Source organism: Panthera onca, chromosome A1, assembly GCF_046562875.1.
Source record: "Panthera onca isolate mPanOnc1 chromosome A1, mPanOnc1 haplotype 2, whole genome shotgun sequence".
Classification (NCBI taxonomy): domain Eukaryota; kingdom Metazoa; phylum Chordata; class Mammalia; order Carnivora; family Felidae; genus Panthera; species Panthera onca.
Window position 1 is genome coordinate 238375914 of NC_138339.1, and position 20834 is coordinate 238396747.

Sequence of the window (20834 nt, forward strand, 5' to 3'; positions counted from 1 at the left end):
GCGGGGCGGCGCGGCCTTCCGGCGTGCGCGACACCCCGCGCCGCGCTCCTCGGGGCCGAGGTCGGGGCGGAGCGAGGCGGTGTGAGCGTCCTGGGGTCTGCGGTCCCCCGCGGGCGCCTCGTTCTCCTGGGGCGGAGCGCTCAGAGAGGGGCTTTCCTCGAAAGGAGCAGCCGCACATCGTCCAAGTGTGTGTGTGTGTGTGTGTGTGTGTGTGTGTGTGTGTGTGTGTGTGTGTTGCATTCTTTGCTTTTGTTAATGTTTGCAATAAAGAAATCTGTCCCTCCTAGATCGCCTAACCAGCGCGGGAGGAAAACTGTGCCACCCGAAGAGCCAGCCGGCTGGGGGCCGGGGCGGGGGTGGGGGGTGGGGACAGGTGGTCTGTTCGCTGTCCCCTGCTGACCGCAGCCAGGTGAGCGGCGCAAGAGTGAGCGCCCGCTTCTGATTTCTCGTGGCGCGGGACCCGTTTTAAAGTTCATTTCTTTCGAGTCCGAATCCAGGAACTGACACAAAATGCCATTTGTAAGACCGAAAGAATGAGTGAGATGAGATCTAGCCCGATTCTCTTTTATATTACGTCCATGCTGGGGGTTTGAGGTCTCATGTTCGTTACTGCCGATTCTCTCGTTAGTTCTTCGTACCCAGTTGCTCACCAGGTTCCCTGGGATTAAAAAAAAAAAAAAAAAAAAAAAAAAAAAAGAGGAGTGGCATGGCGGTACACTTCGAGGACGTACGGTTCCGATTTGAATAAGTTGCCCTTAAGATGGAAGGGAAGTGTTTGTGATCCAAACGTTGTTTGAGGGCTCCGACTGTGTGTGTCACAGTGATGGGTTGCTCGGCCTTAAATGTTCGTAGGCTTTGAGTGTGCGGCTGTTCTGGGGTTAGGCTAGACGGTTAGGCTAGCCTTCTGCTTTCCCGTATGTCTGCTGTTTATAGCAGTGCGTCGTGAAAACTCAGGGCCGAGTGGGAAGTGGTGTTTGTAAAAGCAGTCCCTGGGCATCCCAGAATGATCTAGTTCGTCCCCAGACTGAGGCCACAGCTATCCAGAGGGCTCTTGTGACATGCACTTAAGAAGAGCCACCTGAGCTAGACCGATCCCAACAGGATGAAATGAAAAGTAGTTACAGCACCCAGTCCTCTTGCAGGTGGCAAACCCGGGACGCGTCGGGTTGTGGCTCTGGGATCTGTGCGGCTCTCCACTTGGTTTGGACCGAGTTCTGCACGTGAAAGAATGCTTTGCTTCAGGAAGTTTCAGGGTCGGTTTTTAAATGAAAATAACCACCTTCCAAAAAATTGTACAGAAAACTACCCCTGCGACTAGGCCCAGAATAAATTAGCTGTCAGTAACAATAGCGTTCATCTGTTGAATGTGATTGGAAAATGATGTTTGAATCCGTTAAAATTGACTAGATTTAGGTATTTCTTGAAGCTGCTTCCCGAAAGTGATAGCGATCATAGGACTGATTCTCTTCCACTTTTGATAATGCTTGGTCTTATTTCCTCTGAAGTGGGCGTTGATTCCAGACGTGGTACCAGTCTCATTTAATTCTGTCGGGAGATTATTCCCACGCCATTCTAATGCCACAGTGGCTTCGAAGTGCATCTTGTGAAGGAACACGGTTACGTTGAAACCACACGTCTTAACCTGTAGGTGGGTTTTGTCCAGAATATCAAAAGGTGACATGAAACATAAGGAAAGGGAAATGAATATGAACTGGGAAGTGCTGGGTGCGAGTGTGGGTGGCGGGGACATTTTATTCTTTCCCTCCTTTAATCCTCAATATCTCATGGCATACATGTCTCTACAGATGTAGGAAATGAGACTGAGCACAGAGGTCGTCCTTTGGTCACACAGTGGTTGAGTGGCCGCTGTACTGTGACCCGCGCCTTTATAGTCTCCAGGTAACCTTGAGTGCGTCAGTGCAACTGTCATTGTTCCACGATTGGGGAAGGGGTTTCGGTGGGGATAAGTGGTTGCCCTTTCTGGAGATCGTAACTTGACTTAGGCTTTAGGCCCATCCTTTAGAGAGCATACCCCAGGATTTCATGAAGTTACACATTCTGCAACAAGTAAGGCCCAGTGCTTGACAAAATCTTAAAATATTCAGCAGCGAAAGGTCTTCCATAGGGCCTGCATTCAATGCTTCTAAGTTTGGGGCGCCTGGGTGGCTCAGTCAGGTAAGTGTCCAACTTTGGCTCAGATCATGATCTCGTGGTCTGGTGGTTCGAGGCCCACGTCGGGCTCCATGCTGATCGCTCAGAGCCTGGAGCCTGCTTTCGGTTCTGTGTCTCCCTCTCTCTCTCTCTGCCCCTCTCCCACTCACACTCTGTCCCTCTCTCTCTCAAAATAATAAATATTTAAAAAAGTTTTAATACTTCTAAGTTATCTGAGTTTAACTAGGGAGGATTTGGGAGGTCTGCAGTGTCACGGGACTGTCTGGTTGAGCATAAAAGCTCATTCACTTTCATAGTAAAACTAACTTTACTGCTTATATATATTTATGTTTTCATAGCAGGGACCCTGCCACTAGAATATATCACTGTATAACTTTGCTTTAAGTTGAGTGAAGTGTGAGTTTTACCTGAAGTGCTGTTTTAGCATTATTTGCAATAGCTAAACTGCAGAAGTAGCCCAAGTGTCCACCAGTTGGTGAACGGATAAAGAGGAAATGGTGTATATATACAAGGGAATGTTCCTCGGCCATAAGAAAGAATGAAACCTTGCCATTTGCAACAACATGGGAGCTAGAGACTATTATACTAAATGAAATCAGTTAGAGAAAAATATCATGTGATTTCACTCTTAGGTGGAATTTAAGAAACAAAACAAATGAACAACAGGAAAAAAAAAGGCAAACCAAAAAATGGGCTGTTAATTACAGAGCACATAGGGGAGGTAGGTGAGAGGGTTGGTAAAGTCGGTGAAGGGAATTAAGAGTACACGTGACGAGCACGGAGTGCTGTATGCAATTGTTGAATCGGCCTGTTTTACACCTGAAACTGATACAACACTAGTATGTTAACTACATGAATTAAAATAAAAAAATAAAGTGCTGTTTTAATGATTTTTATAGAGTTTTCTTAGTTCCTGGTAATTTTTTTATCAAACCAGATGGGAAAGGATGATTGTATCTTTACTGTGTTAATTCATTTAATAGTCAGAAGTGAAATAATTTGTCCAGGGTCATACAACCAGTAAGTGGCGTCAAGTGGCTTGGAGCTAGAACCCGGGCTTTCAAACTTAGCTGCTATGCGGGGCGCCTGGCCGGCTCAGGCGGTTAAGCGTCCGACTTCGGCTCAGGGCGTGATCTCGCGGTTCTTGTGTTCGAGCCCCGCGTGGGGCTCTGTGCTGACGGCTTGGAGCCTGGAGCCTGCTTCGGATTCTGTGTGTGTGTCTCTCTCTCTCTGCCCCTTACCCGCTCATGCTCTGTCTCTCTCTGTCTCTGAAAAAATGAATAAATACTAAAAAAATAAAAAAAATAAAATTACTATGCAAGAATAGTCTACTTGGTTATCAGGATCTGTACACTGAAGGCAGATTTCAGTCTTATCTGTAATATATGTATAGAAGGTAATTTTCTGCTAAAAGGTAGCCGCAGAGGGTTCCTAAATATCTCAGACAATTAAAATGCCTGGCCCACAGGAAGACGGTTGACAAATAGGTTATGAGAGGCCCTCGTTCCATCTTAGCCTCTGTAAGTTTCTAATTTTGTAATTCCATACACACACGTATGAAATGTGTAATTCCTGTTACAAGACGGAATAATATTGAGGACAAAATTGAGTAAGAATTAATTAATCGAAGGTGGCCATGTTACAAGGGTGATAAGCAGAGAAATAAGGATCAAGTAATTAGTCATATCGGTGCTTGGTGTTCAGCTGAACTCCTCTTTTGATTTTCTCCCAAGGCTGATGTTTAAACATGAATTTATGGGCGGATTGCCCCATTTTTACACTTTGGTCAAGATGGTTATTTCTGAGGAAAGTGCTAATTCAGGTTCCCAGGGTTTTATCGGGATGTCTCATTCAGGTCAGCTAGAGCTGTTGATTGTAGACGTGTACCTCTTATGTGGCGTGTAGAAGATCTTAGAGCCCAGAGAGGTTTTAGAGATGATCTAATCATTGCATTTATTTAGCTTATGAAGAAACTACTGCATGGAACAGCTGTGTGGTTTGCCCGAGGATGGATATGCCTCTTTTCTCGGAGAGAAGTATGTAGAGTAGAAGTGGAACCTCTGAGTCTATATATCTGACATTCCTGTGTCTCCTTCGTAATTTCTTCAAATTTAGAATGAGGCAAGATAAATAGTTGAAATATCAACATTGAGCGTAGCTCTTGCCACAGTTGATTCCAGTGTTTTTTATTGATTTCAAAAGAACCAGCTTTTGATTTTTCTTGATTTTATTTTCTATTTCATGGATTTCTTGCCTGATATTTATTATTTCTTTTCTTTCTTTTACTTTGGGTTCCTTTGCTCTTTTCTCTAGTTTTTTTTTTCTTTTTTTTTTTTTTTTTCTTTTTAGAGAGTGCGAGCAGGGGAAGGGCCGAGGGGACGGGGGAGAGAGAATCTTAAGCAGGCTCCGTGCCCAGCATGGAGTCCAAGGTGGGGCTCCATCCCATGACCCTGGGATCATGACCTGAACCAAACTCACGTTGGACACTCAACCGACTGAGTCATTCAGGTACGCCCACTCTTTTTCTAGTTTCTTAATATGGAAACTGGAGTCACTGATTTGAGTCCTTTCTTACGTGTTTAGTCTTGGAAATTTACTCCAGACACTGCTTAATTCACATCCCATCAATGTTGATATGTTATACTTTCATTTTCATTCAGTTAAAACAATTTTCTAATTTCACTTTTGATTTCAACTTTGACCCATGGGTCAGACTAGAACTATGCCAGTTTGCAGTTATTTGAAGATTTTTCCAGGTACCTTTTGGTACTGATTTTGAATCAGTTCCATGTGGTTGGAAGACATACCTTGCATGACACGAGTCTTTATGTACCTGGGCTTGTTTTTTGGCCCAAACTGTGGTCTGTGGTAGAAGCATTTCATCTGCATTTGAGGAAAATGTATTCAGTGTTCAGTCGTGTGTTTTGCTGTTTGCCATTAGGTAGAGTTTTCTATTATGTCATAATGTGCTGTGGATGTCAAGGCAAGTTGGTTGACAGTGTTTTTCAGGTCTCCTATGTTCTTGCTGATTTGCTCTTTGTTCTAGCAATTAATTATTGAGAGAGGTATGACTATAATTACGCATTTGTCTCTCCTTGTGGTTCTGGCAGTTTTTGCTTCATGCATTTTTCAGCTCTGTAATTAGGTACATATAATGTTTGGGATTATTGTGTTCTCTTGGTGAATTGACCCTTTGTCATTATGAAATGACTTTCTTATCCCTGGTATTGTTTGCTTTCAAATCTAGTTTGGCAGATATTAACAGTACCACTAATCTTCCTTGTGATTAGTGTTAGCATTGCAGATCCTTCCCTGTCCTTTTAACTTGTTTGTGTCTTTATATTTAAAATGCATTTAAAATGCCTGGGTGGCTCAGTCGGTTCAGCGTCCCAACTCTTGATCTCAGGGATGTGAGTTTAAGCTCCACATTGGGCTTCATGTTGGGTGTGATGCCTATTTTAAAAAAAGAATTGAAATGCATTTCCTATAAGCAGCATGTAGTTGGGTTTTTTGTTTGTTTGTGTGTTTGTTTGTTTGTTTGTTTGTTTTAATTCAATCCAGTCTGAAATGTCTGGCCTTTTTTCCCCTTTTTTGGGGATGCTTTATAGAGCTAAAATTGACATATAACATTATATTAGCTTCAAGTGTACAACATAATAATTTAAAATATAAATATATTTGACATAATTAAATGATCACTGCAGTAAGTCTGGTTAACGTCTATCACCCACATATAGTTAAGTAATTTTTTTGCTTGTGTTGAGAACTTTAAATATAAACTCTCTGCAACTTTCAAATATACAATAATATTATCAACTATAGTCACCCTGCTGTACAATCTATTTTAATTGAGGTGTTTTAACCAGTAACATGTAGTGTGATTATGATGTAGTTAGGTTTAAGTCTTATCATTTGCCATTTTTTAAATCTGTCCTATCCTTTGTTCCCTTTTCCTTCTCCTTCTGCCTTCTTTTGAGATTATTTAAAAAATTTTTTTACTGTTTATTTTTTGAGAGTGTGCAAGTAGGGGAGGGGCAGAGAGAGGGGGACAGAGGGTTGGGAACTGGCTCCACGCTAACAGCAGGGAGCCCAACGTGGGGCTCAAACTCAGGAACCCTGAGGTCATGACCTGAGCCAAAGTCCACGCTCAACTGACTGAGCCACCCAGGCACCCCTTGAGTTAATTTTTAAATGATTTTTGAGTTTCGGTTTTTTTAAATGATTCTATTTTCTCTCCTTTGTTGGCTTATCAGCTGTAACTGTTATTTTAGTGATTTGCGTTAGAGTTTACAGCATACATTTTTAAAAATGTTTTTATGTATTTTTGACAGAGAGAGGGAGCGTGTGCGCAAGTAGGGGAGGGGGGAGGGGAGCGGTGGGTACAGAGGATCTGAAGCAGGCTCTGCACTGACAGCAGAGAGCCCGAGGCGGGGCTTGAACTCATGAGCCGTGAGACCAACACCTGAGCTGAAGTCAGATGCTCAACCAACTAAGCCACCCAGGCGCCCCTTAGAGAGTCTAATTTCCATTTGACATTCAGTTAATGTGTGTTCAGTTGAATAGAATCATACAGTGAGGGTCTTCAAAGTCACTTGAATTGTGTTTGAATATGTTAGAACAAACATCCACAGTAACAATATTAATTAAATTGTAATTACCTGACATATATTTCCATAGTCTTCAGGGTTGAAGCCTAGATGAGAATGCTTATTGGTTCTGTATCTGTAGTCTTTGTTTTGGATAATGAAACAGTGATTCTTTGAAATTATGCTCATATTATTTAGGAAAAAATTCTGGCTCCCTATATCTCATCCCCAGTGGTTGACATAATTATAGGAAAATTTAAGACGTGATTTAGAATATTTTTAAAAACCTTCTTATTTTGTTATTTCCTTTTCCTATCTGTTCTCAGATCCTGGAGTGTAGTAATTTTCTATATAACTTGCCTTTTGAAAGCTATAGTGCCCTGCAAGCCTTATTTACATTCTATAATTATCCCAGCCTTCTTTCCTTTTTTTCTTTTTCTAAAGAACAGATTTTTTTTTTCTTTCCACTGCTAGTGAATTAATCTGTTCTTATGTTATTCTCTGTTGAGACCAGAAAGCAAACTGGTCAGAGAGCTCTATAAACAAGTATCAAAAAAAAAAAAAAAAAAAAAAGCCAGAAAACAAAAACAGCTCAACCCAAATGAACAAAAAGAGCTTTTTTTTTTAATGTTTATTTATTTTTGAGAAAGAGACAGAGCACGAGCAGTGGAGGGGCCAAGAGAGAGGGAGACACAGAGTATGAAGCAGGCTCTAGGCTCTGAGCTGTTAGCACAGTGCCCAATGCGGGGCTTGAACTCACAAACTGGGAGATCATGACCTGAGCCAAAGTCAGATGCTCAACCAACTGAGCCACCCAGGCGCCTCAGAAAGAGCTTTTATATATTCTTTTATATAAACTGATCCTTTGCGTCTTCACTGGTTTCTTAGAAGACAGGAGATATGAAGGAGAAGGTACTGGACAACTTAGAAACCAAGGCAGACTGTTTGGAAGAGGGTGATGCCCTAGTGATACAAATAAAACTTTCCTTCTCCCCTGTCCTCTTCTAGTTTGTGACACAGAAGATACAGCATGTATCTTTCTTTGTCTCTCTTTGTCCTTGTCTCTCTCTCTCTCCCCTGAACCAGCTCTTCCTGTCCTAGCTCAGTAAATAGTTTCATCCTTCTCGTTTCTTGGTTGACGAATCATCCCGTATCCAACATCAGCAAATCCTGGCATTGAATCTGCCTGCTGACCATCACTACTGCCACTGGATTCGTTCAAGCCACCATAAAATCTCTGTCTTGTGAAGCAGATTGAAAAACAGGATTCCAGCAATTTGCACCTCCTTTCGTCAGGATAGGGAGTCTTTGCCTCCCCCCGTGAGTCTGGGCTTGGCATTGTACTGGCTTTGATCAATAGAATGTGATAGAAGTGACGTGTGAGATTTGGACCCGAGGCATCAAGATGGCATGCCTCTCCTGTCTCTGCTCTTTGAAACCGATTGCCTTAAGGGAGGTCAGACTCTCTGGAGAGAGAGGCCCAGCCAAGATGAGCTAAGTGCCAGAGGCCTTGATGTGTGAATGAGACCATCTTAGACTCTCCTGCCCCAGCGGAGCTGCCAGTTGACTGTAACGAGCAGGAGAACAGTCCAGCTGATCACGGCCTGAACTGCTAACCCCCATGATTCCTGGAAATAATACATGGTGGTTTTTGAAGCCATTGAGTTATCGGTGGTTTGTTACATCATTGTAGTACTCGACATTTTTGGCGCTCTCTCCTCACCCCGTACCCCGTCCGCTCTCCACACAGCAGCCGGAATAACTCCTTGAAAATCAATACCACATTTGTCACTCCTCTTCTGAAAACCCCGGCTGGCTTCCTGTCTTGTTCAGTGGACTACCTGAGGTCCCTACCATGGCCTCCTCCCCTCACGACTTCTCCGACATAATTTCCTCTCCATTCCTCCTTTGTTTCTACAGCTGCTACACACTGGCCTCCTGGCCATACTAATACTCGTTGGATGATCTTCATAAATTATTTAACCTGCCTGTGCTTGTTGCCATGCTATAAAATGGAATAATACCGGTCTTGCAAAATAATGTAAAGTTTTTAGCAGAGCAGGCTTTCAGATATTACTGGAGGTGGGGCAAAGATTTAAGTAGCCACTAGCATATTTTTTCTTGTCTTCCTTTTTTTGGGCAGTTTTCTTTGTTTCTTTATTTTTAGTTTTTTACAATGTTTATTTATTTATTTTGAGAGAGAGGGAGAGAGAGCACCAGCAGGGGTGGGGGGCAGAAAGAGGGAGAGGGAAGATCTCAGGCAGTCTCCATGCGGCCAGCGCAGAGCCTGACATCGGGCTCAGTCACACAAACCGGGAGGTCATGACCTGAGCCAAAACCAAGAGTCTGACACTTAACCAGGTGGCCACCCAGGCGCCCCGTGTTTCTCTATTTTTAATTCTTAGAGTTTTTATCCCTTCCTCCCTCTGACTTCAGTGAATGAAAGAGCACTTTCTTACAGTCTTTTTTAATTCTTAATTGACTGTGTCTGAAGATCATATTACAAAAGCGTGTGCCTATCTGGCATGAGCGGGTGGGCGGGGGACGGGGAGTATGCTGAGAGAGGGGGTCCTCCACGTCACATGGGACTTTAAGAAGATTGATACCTGGCACTGTTCTTGCAGGTGTATGAGCTACACAGATTTAGGTGTTGCTGAGATACGCAGCACGTCGTCCTTAGGGGATGGGCCTCCACTGAGCTCAAGTAGTAGGTCCCAAGTAATGGTGATGATGCTTTGATGGAAAACAGGTTTCTCTAAAGTTGAGATCCACACGCCTTGATGATAAAAGATCGTTTAAAATTATTTTTAGAACATTTCTGTTCTCTGTGTCCTCTCCCTTCTTCCAATGCTTCGTTATGCTTACTAACGTGAACGTAGGCCCACCCAGTTGGAATCATAGGAGGAGGCATTTTTATTAGCATACTAATTGGACAACATATAAACCTAAGTATGAACTTATTAAATGTGAAGTCTTCAGGGAAGCTTTTTAAACTAATTGCATGAAAAGGATATCATCAGCACCTGAAGGAATTAATAACACCGAAATGTTATTTTTGCACGTGGATCGCATATATCACTGGTGTGAATTTACACTGAGTTTTTCTTGTTCCTGGTACTGTATGATTCTTATTTTTCTGTGGATAAGTGGTATACTTTTTACAAGTATTAAAAAAGGAGAAGTGAGGGGTCATGGCTATGAGAAATACCATGTACACATATGCAGTAGCTTCCTAACAGCCCCCCCCCCTCAAATGTCAGCAGGAATCATTAAAAATCCGAGGCAAGATGATGACTTCTGTGTTCAGCAGCCTCCAGTGGCTTTCCTCTTTGCTCCTCACGAAATCCAGTGTTCTTTGTGTAGTCCGTCAGGCCCTAAGTGTTCTGGTCTGCCACTGATTTTGACTCCTCTCTTCTCTGCCCACTTTGCTTCAGCCAAACACGCCTCCTTGCTTTTTACCTGTCGGACCACGCACGTCCCACCTGAGGACCTTTGTACTTCCTTCTCTTTCTGCTTGGGATGCTTTCCTCCCAGATTCCGAAGGGCTGCTTCTCTCCATCTAGGTTTCTCTCGAAAGGCTCAACTGTCAGAGAGGCTTTGCTGACTGCGCCGTGGAGCATAAGTACTTCCTCTTTCACTTTCTTACGCCGCGTTGTTTTTCTTCATGGCACTTACTGCTGCTTAATGTAGTTGTTTGTGTTTCTCTCCTGAGTAATATGTTCACTGCTTTATTTCCAGAACCTAAAAACAGGTCCTGCTTAATATGTACTCAGATATTTGTTGTCTGAGTGAATTGATTACATAGCACCAATTTCCATGCTAGGAGAAGAGGGAGAATTGAATGTATTCACATAGGAGATAGCTCACAATTAATCTTGAATACAGATATGCCCCCGACCTTAAGAATATCTCCGTGTTGATTTCGTCATTTAACAAACATGAAGTGCGTATAGTGTTCTCCGTACCGTATTTGGCACTGGGAATACAAAGATGTATAAATGTGCACGGTCAAATGCGCTTGTACTTCATATAGTAGTTCTTTAATATCACAGTGCTCATTTGCATATTACAAGTTTCCGTTTTAAATGCCAGTGTAATTAACAGTGTTGGATTAGTTTCAGGGGTACAGCGTAGCGATTGAGCAGTCCCGTAGACTTCGCGTCTCTCGTCAGCATAAGCGTCCTCTTAATCCCCTTCCCCTGTTTCATCCACCACCCACCCCCCCTCTGGTAACCATCAGTCTGTGCTCTGTAGCTGAGAGTCGGCTATGTTTGGTTTGCCTTTGTTCATTCGTTTTGCCTTCTAAATTCCACAGGGGAGTGAAACCGTGCGCTATTCGTCTTTCTCTGACCGGCTTATTTCACATAGCATTGCACCCTCTGGATCCATCCGTGTTGTTGCAAATGGCAAGGTTTCCTTCTTTATGGCTCAGTAACATTCCATTGTGAATATACAGCACAGCTTCTTTTTTTTTTTTTAATTTTTTTTTTTAACGTTTATTTATTTTTGAGACAGAGAGAGACAGAGCATGAACGGGGGAGGGGCAGAGAGACGGAGACACAGAATCGGAAGCAGGCTCCAGGCTCCAGGCTCTGAGCCGTCGGCCCAGAGCCCGACGCGGGGCTCGAGCTCACGGACCGCGAGATCGTGACCTGAGCTGAAGTCGGACGCTCAACCGACGGAGCCACCCAGGCGCCCCTATAGCACAGCTTCCTTATGCATTTATCTGTCGGCACTTGGGTTGCTGCCATAGGTGGTTATTGTAAATAATGCTGCAGTAAACATAGGGGTGCGTATATCCCTTCAAGTTAGCGTTTTCATATTCTTTGAGTAAATACCCAGTTGTGCAGTTCCTGGATCATAGAGTCGCTCTATTTTTCGTGTTTTCAAGAACCTCCGTCCTCCACAGTGGCTGTACCAGTTTGCATTTCTACCATCAGTGCACAAGGGTTCCTTTTTCTCTACGTCCTCACCAATGCTTGTTTCTTAAGTTTTTGGGTTTAGCCATTCTGACAGGAGTGAGATGATCTCTCGTTGTGGTTTTGATTTGCATTTCCTTGATCATCAGTGATGTTGAGTACATCTTCCTGTGTCTGTTAGACAAATGTGTGTCTTCTTGGACAAATGTCTATTCATGTCTTCTCCCATTTTTAATTGCATTATTTGTTTTTTTGGTGTTGAGTTGTAGAAGTTCTTCATCTAGTTTGGATATTAACCCTTTATTGTATAGGTCATTGGCAAATATCTTCCATTCGGTAGGTTTTTTAGGTTGTTGATTGTTACCTTTGCTGTGCAGAAGCTTTATATTTTGATGTAATCCCAATAGTTTATTTTTGCTTTTGTTTCCCTTGCCTCAGGAGACACATCTAAGAAGTTGCTATGGCCGATGTCAGAGGTTACTGTCTTTGCTCTTTTATGGTTTCAGGTCTCATATGTAGGTCTTTGATCCATTTTGAATTTATTTTTTGTGTGTAAGAAAGTCATCCAGTTTCATTCTTTTGCATGTGGCTGTCCAGTTTTCTCAGTGCCATTTATGAAGAGATTGTCTTTTTCTGATTGGATATTCTTTCTTACTTTGTTAAAGATTATTTGACCATATAATTAGCAATTTCCTTCTGGGCTCTGTATTCTTTTCCATTGATCTATGTGTCTGTTTTTCTGCCAGCACTGTGCTGTCTTGATCACTACGGCTTTGTAATATAACTTGAAGTCTGGAATTGTGATAACTCCAGTTTTGTTTCTTATTTTTTCAAGATTTTTTTTTTGGCTATTTGGGGTCTTTTGTGGTCCCATACAAATTATAGGATTGTTTGTCCTAGTTCTTTGAAAAATGCTGTTGGTATTTTGATAAGGATTGCATTAAATGTGTAGATTGCTTTGGGTAATAATAGATATTTTTTAACAATATGTGTTCTTCCAGTCTACGAGTATGGAATGTCTATTTTTTTGTGTCGTCTTCAATTTCTTTCATCAGTGTTTTATAGTTTTCAGAGTACAGGTCTTTCACCTCTTTTGTTAAGTTTATTCCTAGATATTTTATGCATATTACAAGTTTTAAGAAGCCCTGCCATAACCAAGTCAGTAACTGTTTCACCCAGTATTTTTCTAAACTTTTGCCGTAGAATTCTTTTTTCATGAAATACCTATTTAAATTCTTTTAGACTTGTTGATCTTTGGGAACAAAGCTACCAATAGTGGTGAAGGGGGTGGAGGGTGGGGAGCACATCACTACTGAAAGGACTGTGCCTCTGGAAAAAGTGGTATTACAGTCCATCCGGGAGGTAGTAGCTAATTTCTTCTACTTACCTTTTGTTATTAAATTCATCATTTAGGAAGAAAAGGCATTATTGCTGTAGATGATGGAGAATTACTTGAAAAATGCCAACATCTATTTCTAATTTTATGTATTTTTTAAGGTTTATTTATTTATTTTGAGAGAGTGAGAGAGAGAATGAGTGCTAACAGAGGAGGGGCAGAGAGAGAGGGAGAGAGAGAATCCGAAGCAGGCTCTGCACTGTCAGCACAGAGCCCAATGTGGGTCTTGAACTCACAACTGTAGGAACATGACCTGAGCTGAAATCAAGAGTCGGATGCTTAACTGACTGAGCCATTAAGATGCCCCTATTTCTCATTTTAAAAAAGACTTGATAAAATAGTAATAAATGACTTTTGGACAAAATTGCACGCATACAAAATACTTGATCACGTTCTGCTAAAACCAGGAACAAGTAAGATGCTTTGTTACCATGGCCATTGCTGTGTGCCATTGTACTGTATTGACAAAATCAACTGCTATATTCAATCAAGAGAAAATAATTAGAAGCCTAAGACATTGGAAAGGAATAGAAAAAGCTACTTCTCTGTGTAGATGATGTGATAGTATATGTTGAAAAGCCAAGAGGATCAATAACAGCAGAACGCTGAAACCAAAAGAAGTGAGTAAAATTAGCAAACAAAGACCCAATACTTTCTGTATATGCATAATAATTTGTTTGAAAACATAGTGGGAGAAAAGTCTCCTTTTCCACTAACATCAAAAAGATAAAATACTTAAGAATAAACTTAAGAAATATGCCAAATCTGTAAGGGGTAAACATTCTTGAAAAACACAAAAGTAGACTTAAATAAGTGGAAAGACATTTCATATTTCATGTTCATGAATAGAATAACTCAACATTACAGAGATTTCTGATCTCCTCAAGTCAATATATAAATGAATTCCATTCTCAACAAAGTTGTCTTTTTTCTGGCACTAGATAAGTCGATCCTAAAAGTCATTGGGAAAAACAAACAAGAAAGAACCAGGAAACCTCTGAAAAAGAGTCATAAAGAGGGCAAGCCCCACCAGATTTTAAACTACAAAACCTCTATAATTAAATCTGTGGGGGGAGCCTGGGTGGCTCAGTCAGTTGAGTGTCTGACTCTTGATTTCGGGTCAGGTCATGATCTCATGGTTAATGGGATCAAGCCCCACATCGGGCTCTGGGCTGACAACATGAAGCTTGCTTGGGATTCTCTCTCTTTCTCTCTCTCTGCCCTTCCCTTGCTCATGCACCGTGCGCGCGCTGTCTCTCTTAAATTAAAAAAACCTGTTGGGGTAAGGGGGTATTTGAGAACTCACTCTACTGTCCCTTCAGTTTTGCTCTGAACCTAAAGCTGCTCTAGAAAATAAAGCCTTAAACAATTGTATGGTATGGTGCGTGGATAGAAGTATTGGCCAACGGAGCCGACTAGAATGTCCACAAATAGTAATTATAGAAATGTAGGACATGATGAAAGTAGCATCTCAAGTCACAGAGGAACCGATGGGACGACTGGGTGGATATTTGGTGAGAGATAAAATCCAGTCCGTACCTCACATGATGCTCCAAGAATAAACTACAAATTGATAAAATCTTATTTTTTCTTTGCTTCTATTTCAGCATTTTAATTTTATTATTTTTTTAATGTTTATTTATTTATTTTGAGAGACAGCAAGAGCTGAGGAGGGGCAGAGAGAGAGAGGGAGGGAGGGAGGGAGGGAGAGAGAGAGAGAGAGAGAAAGAGAAAATCCCAAGCAGGCTCCACACTGCCAGCACAGAGCCCGATGGAGGGCTTGATCTCACAAACCGTGAGATCATGACCTGAGCCAAGATCAAGAGTTGGATGCCTAACCGCTTGAGCCAGCCCTCCGGGCGTCCCTAAACTTTTAATTTCAAAGTAATTTCAGACTTGGGAAAAATAGTCCAAAGGATTTTCATATATCCTTCACCCTGATTCCCTGAATGTTATTATTTGCTGCACGTTCTTTGTCATTGTCTCTGAAAGAGTTTGAGAGTAAGTTGCAGATATAATGTCCCTTCACCGATACTTCAGTGATATTTTCTAAGAACAAGTTTGTTCAAACTTCTGTAACAGCACCGCAGACCAGGTGGCTTATAAACAACAGAAATTTATTTCTCAGAAGGCTGGGAAGTCCAGCATCAGGCACCACAGATTTGTTGTCTGGTGCGGGCCCGCTTACTGGTTCATAGATGGCCATCTTTTCACTATATCATCACGTGGCAGAAGGGACAAAGGATTTCTCTGAGATCTCCTATAAGGGCACTAATCCCATTCTCAACGGCTTCACCTTTATGACCTAGTCACCTCTCAAGGGCCCCATCTTCAAAAAATCTATGAATCGGGCGGGGGGGGGGGGGGGGGACACAAACTTCCATCCGCAGCAAAGAACATTTTCTTACGTAGTATCAGCATACGGTTCACAAAATCAGGAAATCAGCGTTGATAAAACACTACCCCAGTCTGTAAGCCTTATTCAGATTTCACCAGGTGCCCCGCTAATCCCTTCTGCTCCACAGTCCGGCCTAGGATCACACACTGCGGGTAGTCCCCTGTCTCTTCGTGTCTTTTCATCTGGAAGAGTTGCTCAGTATTGCTTTCCCTCTCGTGACCGTAACAGTTTTGACGAGGACAGGCTTCCTCTGCGGAATGCCCCTTAAATCAGGTGGTGCTCCGTCACGATTAGATTCAAAGCGCGTGTCTTTAGCAGGAGTACCCCAGAGTGACGCTCTGCCATGGATCGTACCATGTGTCGGATGTTAACTTCAGTTACCACTTCAGGCGCTTCAGGCCAAGTTTCTCCATCCCGTAAAGGTACAGTGTCTCTTTGTAATTAAGAAGTAGACTCAGACGTACCACACAGATCCTTCGAGGAGGCGCTTGCCGCTCAGTTGTGTCAGCTTCTGGCTGTCAGCTCTGTCAATGTGACTAACTGCACACACGGTCACACCTTCCTGTGCCAGCCTGCGTCCATCCCGTGTCTGAGTGAGAAGGGGCCCGCCTGCTCTAGAGCTCTCTGTAGTCGGCCAAGGTTTTGATCAGCCTGTGCCACGGTTGGATTTCTCCTTAGTACATGGCTTGTGGCCCGCACGGTGTCTCAGCATCTGACCCCAGATGGGTGTCTTTGTGGGCAAATACCTTGCGACTCTGTAATCTGCTCCTCATATTGTCCCAGATCTGGCCCGTAGGAGCCCCTTCAACTTTTCCATGTTCTTTCAACGTGTCGCCATCATTTATCCTTTCCTGACTTTCTGGCAACACAAGATTTTTCAGGCTTATCTGATACTTTTCCCCTTTCAAAATGGGCCACATTTGAATGTAAAAAATGAAAACACTCAAGTACTGGAAAGAAACATGGGTGGATGGCCTTATAACCGGGGAGTGAGGAAAGCCCAATAGGAAAAAAAAAAGTGCATAAGTGACAGAAACAGTTCCGGGGAAAGAATGGAAGGAAGGGACTGGCTCATAAACATATGAAAAGATGCTTATTCTCATGTAGAAGAAAATGCAAAGTAAAATCACCGTGTGATACAAAACGTTTAGAAACACTGTATTGGGTCGATGGTGGAAAAACAGGCAGTCTCCAGCATCGCTGGGAGGGGTATAAAATGGAACAACCCTTCTAACAGGGATTTGGGGAAACCAGGCAGATTTACTTTTGGTCCGGTAATTTCATTATCAGTAATCGACACTGAGAATAAACTTCCACAAATAAACAACACATGCATAAGGTTATTCATTGCCACATTGTTTGTAACGGTAGAGGTTGGAGACTGCCCAAATGTCTATCAACAGAGCCCTGATTGTAGAACTGAACACCCACACAATGGAATACTGTGCAGTGCTTTAAAACACAGACAATGATTGTCTCTATGTACTAATGTGCAGTGATTTCTAGGGTGTGTTAAATGAGAAAAGCAAGATGCAGAATAAATATGTAAAGGAAGAAATTAGAAATACATTTTTATTTGTTTATTTTGCTAAAAGAAGTATGATAAAGGAGGCTAATAAAAATGACTACCTGGAGTGAGAGGGTAAGGAAGGAGAGCTAGGTCTTTCTGAGTACCTTTTTGTGTAGTTTTGGCTTTTAAGCCATTTATATTTTTTGCATATTCAAAAAATAAAATTAAACAAAGAGGAGGCAAGAGCAAACTGTAAAGTTTGGGACCATGACACAAATAACTTAATTTTACGTAAAATTGATACTATACACAGGAAAGAATCGTTTCAAGTGGCTTTTGGATATTGTACTCCTTCGTGGGATATAGTTTAAAGCCAAAACGAAGCAGAATTTTAAAACTACAAAGAAACCGTAAACTAGTATGCAGTTTTTAAACTATTTTGTTTATATTTTAGGATGAGCTGAGTAAGTAAATTAATTAGGAACTAAGATTTTCACTGTACATAAATGCAAAGAGATACAAATATAATGCCAAGAAAATTAAGGAAAAACTTCATAATGTTCTATTTGAATTGGAAATATCAATGTGAATATAAATATGGATTTGTAACACTATTTCAGTCATCCCAAAGGGCCTAAAAGCAATGAAACTCCAGTAGCTATGAGCACCCCTAGTATTCAACACTTGGTTTCCAAATACTACTAAAAGGAACCAATGCAGGCACCGTGGCTGGCTGGGTCCGTAATGCATGCCACTCTTGATTTGGTGGGGGGGTATGGGTAGGAGTCGTGAGTTCAAGACCCACATTAGGGTTTGAGCCTACTTAAAAAAAAAAAAAAAAAAAAAAAAAAAAAAAAAAAAGAACCAGTGCCCCTTGGAGAAATGGCTAATTTCAGGTCTGCAGGAGGGAAGATGTAAAGTGAGCCCTGGGACATCTTGTGCTAGACCGCAAAGACGTGCTCAGAGACTAATGGGGCCCATTCAGGAGGTTGCAGGGGTCCCTCGGAAGAGCATTGGCCAAAGACGAGACAGTTCGAGCCTAAAAAAGAATGAGGGTAGCCGATAATGGCATATTAAATAAAAATCCATAAGTTTCCTCGTTGATATTCAAAAAGAGAAAATTTGAATTTATTTGCTAACAGTGGAGTTGAATGTTATATCAACATTCTGTTCTGAAAGTGGGTAAAGGGCAATAATTAAGTTTTTGTGCTGCCTTTTTCGGAAGCTCTAGTTAATCACTAGTTGAAAGCGCTTTATAGAAGAATGCCTGCTTAAAAGTGTAGAAATAAATAAAAGAGGGTTTTTAATGGTAATTTTCAAATTCTACAAAATAATTGATTCATCAGCGGATATTAACACCATTCGGTGAAACGTGTTGGGTGAAGAAGATACTCACATATTGTTAACTTTTACCCCACAAAAGACTTCATGATTGTTAAGTGAAAAATGTGCCTTCACAAAGGAGAGACTTGGTGGTTGCTACCTTGTGAAGTGTTCCAAGCGTGGCAGAGTAACAAACTTCAATAATATGCCTCCTGATCCCAGAATATTCAGATCTGAATATTCTTGTCCATTCTCTCCCTCCCACCCCCAAATTACATTGAAACCTTTACACTTGGAGCGGAATAATAGGAAGAGGAGTTTGGGGTAGGGGATAGAGTATGAACTTGAGGACACCAAAAAGAAACAGACAAATCCGGTACATTTCATAAGGCGTCTGGCCTATTCTTTTCATTACTTATTTATTTTCAGAGAGGAAGAGGGAGAGCGCCCATGGGAGAGCAGCGGAGAGGGGCGGGGGAAGAGAGAAAATCTTTTTTAAAAAAAATTTTTTTTAAACGTTTATTTTTGAGACAGAGAGAGACAGAGCATGAGCAGGGGAGGGGCAAAGAGAGGGGAGACACAGAATCTGAAACAGGCTCCAGGCTCTGAGCTGTCAGCACAGAGCCCGATGTGGGGCTCGAACTCACGGACCACGAGATCGTGACCTGAGCCGAAGTCGGACGCTTAACCGACCGAGCCACCCAGGCGCCCCAAGAGAAAGAATCTTAAGCAGGCTCTGTGCTAAGCTTGGGGCTCAGTCCTATGACCCTGGGATCATGACCTGAGCTGAAATCAGGAGTCGGATGCTCAACCATCCCAGGCACCTCTGGTCTGTTCTTTTCAAAAAGTCACTGTCATGAGATTCTGGGAAGGTGATGGTGCATTATTTTTGAGTCTCCCCAGAGCACAAAAACATTCAACAAATTGAATAATATCTATGACAAAACCAGTTTGCTAGAGAATGGGAATGAGTTTTAGACAACCAGAGTGACTGCAGAGATATCAACTTAAACTCTGATATGAACATTAAATACGTCTGTTCTTAGAGACCTGAGACCTATAAGTAAAGGTAATAAGGAAAAGGGACTATAGTTTGTAATTGGGTATATGCTACAACATGTAGATATAGTAGAGCTATTAGAAAATGGACAGCAGTGTGAAAAAATTATTTAAATGAGTAATCATATTTTCAGTAGTCATATTGGTCTCATTATCGAAGTTGTTGGGTAGGCAATATGGGATAAAGAAAATGAGTAATAAGGGACGCCTGGGTGGCTCAGTCAGTTGAGCATCCAATTTCAGCTCAGGTCATGATACCGTGGTTGGAGTGTTCGAGCCCTGCATTGGACCCGCTGCTGTCAGCACAGAGCCCGCATCAGATCCTCTGTCTTCCTCTCTCTCTGCCCCTCCTCTGCTTGCGCTCGCGCTCTCTCTCTCTCTCTCTCTCTCTCTCAAAAATAAGCATTTAAAAAAATTAAATGAGTAATATATGATATTCTAATTCTTCATCCTGTCTTTGAGAACCAGGTTCTCAGTTCTTAAAAAAAAAAAGTACAATTACAAGATAAATGATAAAAACTTTGTAGACTTGAATTTGAATTTGAATTATTAGTATGAACTCATGAGATGTTTTACTTTAAAAAAGAGCATGTATATGCATATACATAGATAGTAGGGAGAGGAAAACTGTTAATAGACATCATATATGTAGAAAATCCCAAGGAATATACAAAAATGCTATTAAAAACTAATAAGTGAATTTAGCAAGTTCATAGGATATGATGCAAGATCACTAAACAAAACTCAGCTATATTTCTAACTAATAAGAATTAGAAATTGAAATTTTTTAAAAGCACTATTTATAATCACATCAAAAACATTAAACACTTTAGGGATAAATGGAACAAAATACATACAAGATTTTGTGTATTGATGAGATAAAATCTAAAATGAAGAGATACACTGTGTCCGCCGAACGGAAGACTGATTATTACAAAGATGTCCGTTCTTTCCAAATGGATCTATGGAGTCAACACAAAGCCAACCAAAATCCCAGCAGGCATTTTTTTTTTTTTTTTAAGAAATCAGTAAGATAAGTTTAGAATTTATATGGAAATGCAAAGGACCTAAAATAGCCAAAACACCTTTCAAAAAGAAGAAGTTGGAGGACTCACACTGTCTGATTTCAAGATTTACTAAGAGCTACATATAATCAAGAGAGTGTGGTATTGGGGTAAGATTGGTCACATATACATCAATAGGCAGAATAAGAGTTCAGAAACAGACCCTTACACATATTAATTATTTACTTTTTAAAAAATGTTTATTTTTGAGAGAGAGAAAGCATGGGGGAGGGGCAGAGAGAGGAGACAGAGGATCTGAAGCGGTTTCTGCACTAACAGCAGAGAATCTGAGCCATGAGATCATAACGTGAACCAAAGTCGGATGCTTGACCAACTGAGCCACGTAGATAACCCCCATTAATTTAATTTTTAATTAGTTTTTTATCAAAAGTTTCAAGGCAGTTCAA

At 41.6% G+C, this 20834-nt stretch overlaps 1 protein-coding gene and 1 long non-coding RNA gene across 4 annotated transcripts in view; both read left to right on the forward strand.

Moving 5' to 3' along the window:
* Positions 1 to 20834, forward strand: part of ZDHHC20 (zDHHC palmitoyltransferase 20) — a 71532-nt gene that overhangs the window by 498 nt on the left and 50200 nt on the right. The gene's annotated exons all lie outside the window — the stretch shown is intronic.
* LOC145715441 (uncharacterized) lies at positions 365 to 19753 on the forward strand. The gene is made up of 2 exons (XR_014137598.1): positions 365 to 11202; positions 11451 to 19753. It is a non-coding gene; the product is annotated as an uncharacterized LOC145715441 (long non-coding RNA).